The following is a 5,989-nucleotide window of genomic DNA, read 5'->3' as shown; positions in this document are numbered from 1 at the left end:
TACCCAATTTCCCGAACCCTCACGGTCTCCCGTAAGGGATCGGTGTTCATTTCCCATTCATGGGCAGCGACTCTTCCATACTCTGAACTCCGGTCCTGCTGAGTAGCTTGATTCCTAGATTGGTTGCTTTCGGCGCCAATCACAACATTGTCGTCAACGGTGTCTACTGATAGGGGTTAAAAATCCCTTTTAGTACGGTTTTAGGGACTATTTTGTATCTTTTATTTTCTTTTTATTTACTTTAATAGCAATTTATTATTGTTTTGTCAATTTTAGGTTTTTAAATTACTTTTTAGCTTTTTATTAAATATTCCTAACTTTTTTCAAGTATTTTGTCACTTGTAATAAATTAATGTCTATATGTTATTTTGAGCTTTATCTGTACCAAAAATTAAGAAATTAACCTACCAAAAATAAATCAAATTTGACCTGGTAATTAAAAATAATTTTTGGTAGGATAATTAATTAATTTTGGGTGAATTATCTAAATAATATTTTATGAGATTATGTGCAGATTTTTAGAGATAAAGGTGGAGATTTTTAAGGATCAGAATCAATGACCCACTCGGCGCATCAAATTCAAATAAAAATCATGCAGAATATTTTGGCAGATTTTTAGGGATTATCTTTGGGCTTTTTGTATTTAAATAATTAGATTTTTTATCCCCAAAGATAAATTAATTTTTATTAGATAATATTTGGAGAGTTATTTTTCCATTAGAATAGCTTTTTATTAATTAGTCTTTTATTAGGAATAGGTTTTATTAATTAGTTTTTCCATTAGGAATAGGTTTTAGTTTTTCATTATAAATAGTTCCATTTGTTAGGAATTATTTTATCTTTCATTCTTGTAATTTATCTCAGCCCTCACCCTTGAAGAATCCTCTCCACCTCCTCCATCTCCTTCAACCTCCATTGAAGAACTTCTGAAGCTCCGTCCACCGAGGATTGTTCAAGGTCCGTCTTTAAGTCCTAGAAAGACGCCTGCAACGGTAGACAGGTTCCCTAAAAGGGATTTTCTCATCTCTTTCACTTTTGATACAGTCTATGAATCATATGCTAATTGAATACATGTGACAATATTTCTCCATCTTTAATAGTATTATAGTTTTTGTTCTGTTCAAATTGATTCATTGATTTAATCTTTGTCTTACGCTTTATTCGATTGGTTTAACTCATTCAAAAGTCCAAAAATTAAGTTGGCACATATTGCGAGCCGAATCTGACCTAGTCAGAGCCTAAGGGATTGACAACCTCTTAGTTGATGAGGCTCAAATTGCTCAACCTTATAGCTAGTATCGGCCTTACAAGGGAATCACGTACTAGGGACGTCAGAAGGATAAGTAGGGTTAATCGCCTCGAGTACAAGTGACTAGGGTTAGGTTTTTAATCAGTTGCCTTAATAAATCTATCTTCATTATTCTGGTATCATCCCATGTTCCTTCGGGTAAATTCATTAGTGAAAGATCAATTAGGAGTAGAATAACGTAATTAGGGGTAGAATAACTTAGCTAGGAGTAGCGTAACTTAACTAGGAGTAGATTAATTTAACAAAACCAAATTCAAACCCCCCACATCCTAGATAACAGCTGAGACTGAGTAGATCGGTACTTACAGGAATAAATCCTGTGGATTCGATACATGGACTTGTCCAGATTTTATTACTTGATAACGATGGGGTACACTTATCCCTTAGTGAGCCTTGCGGTCCGACGCTGTGAGGCGCATCATCTACCCCCCGGGTCTTCCGGGTGAGGCCTGGCACCTACAAGTGGCGACTCTGCTGGGGAAGTAGAGAAATTGATTCCGAAAGACATTTATCAAGCAATAATGGTGACGGATCGTATTATTTCTTTTCGTATGCATTCATGTGCATTATTGCAAACCTTTTGGGTAATTTCCACGAAACTTCTAGCGAGAGTCCATTCGTCACTCGAAAGAAGCTAACGTAAGTTCCCCCTTATAGTAAGGCGCCAAAGGGTTCCCATCCATTCGATAGGGGCGAATTTGTGCGTTCCTATGAGGTCCCACAGTCAGCCGTGTCAGCATATAGTAGCCTTAAAAGTTTCCCTTAGGATTACCCGTTGCCATTTTTTATGTGATAAATGGATCAGTTCGTGTTTTCAAATTTCCATGATATGTGTCTAATCCTAAAATACGTAAAGAAAATGAAACGATACGTTAATATATACTCTTAAACTGATATATAAACTACCCCAAAACATCGAAATGATTTGAACTAAAGACGACTTAATCATCTCCTATGAATGAACTTGTGCGGCCCGTTTGGTCCCTTTCTGTTGTCCCGAAGAATGCACATGTTCAGGAAATGCTTGATAATTTAAGCACGCGTTAGTAAAGATTGGTTTTGTATTAAGGATAGTTATATCTCGATTCAAAGGACTATATAAACGGTAGCTGTTATTCACATTCTTTAAATATATTGGGATAAAACGAGATTATGACAAAATGAAAATGAAGAACATTTCTGTTTCGAACGACCCCGTTGTAACGTAAAAGTTCTATGAACGTGGCCCGTCCCTTTCGAATTAAAAACGAGCTCTTACGTTACACCTTGTGTCGTCCTAGGGAGAAATGGACGTATCCACAAAAGTGGCTAAAAAAAATAAAAAACGACCAAAATCATTCCTTATTTATGATATATGTCAATCATGAGGGTGGTTAAAGAAAATGAACCCATGTCGTTAAATATGTGCCTCGAACTGGTGTATACGCCGCTTAAAATCATGAAAGTCGAATTAAGCTAAACCGCGTGATTGCGCCATATGGACGAGACTATGGGTTTGATTAATGGCCCGATCATTTCGACCGTTACCAAAGCTACAAGAAATATGGGCCGATTTGCATCTTTGTTTGATTCGTTCCTAAATGAGGAGGATGGTAATAGCCCTGTTTCGAATAAGCATGTGATTAAACGAAACGTTGATTCTCTATAACCATGCTAAGGTGATGTATCCCGTGAATTGGAAGAAATAAAGAGTTGTTGCTAGCCGAAAGATTGTTGTGCGCTCGAATAAGACTCCCATCTTTTCACATAGCCAAAACGAGCAAACGAACTTTGACGCTAGAAACAAACACGTTACATGATGATTCTGTTCCCTAAAAATAAAAATCCAAAAATAATACAATCACTAACGAACACAAAGTTGCGTCTCTCGATAGATCTCAAATGATACCGTTGTAATCCAAAAATCGAGACACAAACTTATGTGGAATAAAAGGGAACAAACATGGTCAAAACAAACGATTGAACCGAAAGAATAACTCGTGCCACGTCTAAATCCAAGATGCACTTGAAAGGGAGTCAAAACCCGAACTAATGCGCCTCACGAAATAACAAAATATGAGTTATTTGAAACGACAATCCAATATGGTCGATATCTTAGTCACCAAACGTCGATACGTCAAAACGAATTGTATTGTATGATGAATGATTTACTTTTCCGCAATAATCGACGACATCATGCGTTCCATGGATCGCAACGTGAGTCTATGCCAAAATTCTAGGAAAGAGACTTGAGCCATCGAGTGGGTGGAGGAATAGGATGGAAGAGCGATGTTGTGATAGGTGTGCTTGGACTAACGTTTGTTTCTTGTTGTCTTATATATCCGAATATAATAAACGCACACACCACAATTCATGCATATTAATCATGCATACATGCATGTGGGTGTTGCTTGTACAGACGTCCCCATTAAGAGGTCTTGGTTCCGCGAGAGTAGTCGTCTAGTCAGACAGTTCGACGAGTTACAAATAGTCAGTTCCAAATCGTCTCAAACAGCAGTTGTGGCATCTGAGTCACCTCCGTCCGAGTCATCCCAGTCTTCGGTCAATATGTCTACGATGGATGAGAAAGTAGCAGGGTTAGAAATATTGGTAAACAACATCAACGATCAGTTGGCCGCAATTTTAGTCCAGCTAGCTGAGCTGGCACTGAAAGATAACAAGAGTGGTAGTAAGCGTGCTGAGAATGATGTGAACAATGGTCCCTATTATGGAACCGAGGATGACTATCAGGATTACATAAAAAGTAGTTTGGGAAAGAGAAAGCGAGGGGAGGGGAATGGAAGCAACACATCACCCAAGAGGTGCAGGACCCGCGTGGAGTTCAGACTCCTGGACATGAAGAAGTTTGATGGAACTGGGGATCCAACCGCCCACATGAACCAATACATTCTCGTGATGAGGCACACCATGCTCACTAAAGAATGGGTCCTGGGGCTATTCAACACTTATTTAGAAGGAGATACCCTCGTATGGTTTCATGTGTTACCTCCGGTGACGAAGAGGGATTGGAAGAAGCTGGTGAAGGCATTCATCGCACAGTATAACTTCAACACCATGCTTGAGGTCACTTTGAAGGAGCTAGAGAGCACCGAGCAATATATTGGGGAGTCTATGTCTGAATTTGTGTGGAGGTGGAGGGCTAAGGCCACAGCTATGAAACAAAAGCCGCTAGAGCAGGACCAAATCAGAATGGTGGTCGACAATACCTTGCCATACATTAAAGATGAGCTGCGATATATGCCGTTTACCGACTTCAATCGGATGTATAATTGCGCATTAACCGTTGAGAGAAATGGAGGGCCGAAGGAAGGTTACACTAAATGGATGAAATCGGGATATGAGGCCGGAGGGCCGAGTGCTCGTGTAGAGCCGACCGCAGTAAAAATGCTAGAGCTCAACGCCATGGGAAGGAGGCAGTTCGCCAAAATAGATCAAACTTATGCAAAAGTTTTCGAACGATTGCAGAAAAAGGAGTTGTTGGAAGCTCTTACTCCGAAGAACAAGACACGACCCACACCACGGATGATAACCAGGGGGTATTGTGAGTTCCATACTAACTATGGGCACACCATTGAAAATTGTGAGAGGATAAAGCATGAGATCCAAGATCTGATTGATGAAAAGAAAATAGCCGATCCATCGTCAACAAACCCTTCCACTAAGCGCAATCCATCGCCTAACCATAGGGTGAGCGCAATCGGATCTGGGTTGGACGAGAGCTTTGTGATGGAATCATTTTGTGAATTTGAGGAAGAGCTTTTGAGTTCCGAAGAAAAGTTGAATGTTGGCAATGGATGGTTTGTATCGGTCTTGTAGGACGAGGAATTTGATGAAGCTATGAATGTCGTAGTGGGCAATGAGATGCCCTATGACAAGGATGACACCGATGAGATTGAGAAAGGGCTTTATCAGAGAGTGATACCTGAGTCGAGACTATTCAGTGGGGTAGAAGACCCCGAGGTTCATGTATATGAAGGTGCACGCACTATGTTAATGGAGCCATATGGGATAGCGGATGTAGCCTAGTGGTTTGATCTTCCGCTGGTAGGCGAGCCTTTGAGGTGGTACCGATCATTTCCTGACTCCAGTAAACATGATTGTTCACAAATGTCGAGCCTATTCCTAATGGAATACGGTAAGGCCAAAGAAAGAACGGCTGGATGTAGTGCAAGGCAGATTGGGCCTATCAAGCGCCCGTTGCCGACGGTGCTAGTGGGGGCAATCATGGCCCAGAAAAAGACGAAGATCACTTCCACCGATGAGGATCTCCCTGAAGAAGGAAAGGCTCACAACAAGTCATTGTACATTCAGGCTGAGATCAATGGGAAGAAGACGAGTTGTGTGGTGGTGGACGATGGATCGACCATAATGTATGCCCGTTGAAGCTCTTGTCCAAGTTGAGGGTAAAGAGAGGAGATTTGATAGCCTCAGAGACAGTGATTCGAGCTTATGATGATAGCCGTCAGCACATAGAAGGAGTCTTTAAGGCTAAGTTGAAGGTGGGGCCGTATGAAGAGAAGACTGAGTTCACCGTCCTTGACATCCCCGTAACTTTTGCGGTATTGTTGGGACTCTGTGGTTCCATAAGCTGGGAGGGGTGCCCTCCACGCTCCATCAAATGATCAAGTTCCCCTACGGGGATGAGGTAGTGACGATTAGAGCAAAGAAATTGAGTTCAGT

This window comes from Euphorbia lathyris, chromosome 3, assembly GCF_963576675.1.
Source record: "Euphorbia lathyris chromosome 3, ddEupLath1.1, whole genome shotgun sequence".
NCBI classification, from domain to species: domain Eukaryota; kingdom Viridiplantae; phylum Streptophyta; class Magnoliopsida; order Malpighiales; family Euphorbiaceae; genus Euphorbia; species Euphorbia lathyris.
The sequence above is the reverse complement of the archived record's forward strand: the minus strand, read 5'-3'. Positions refer to the sequence as shown.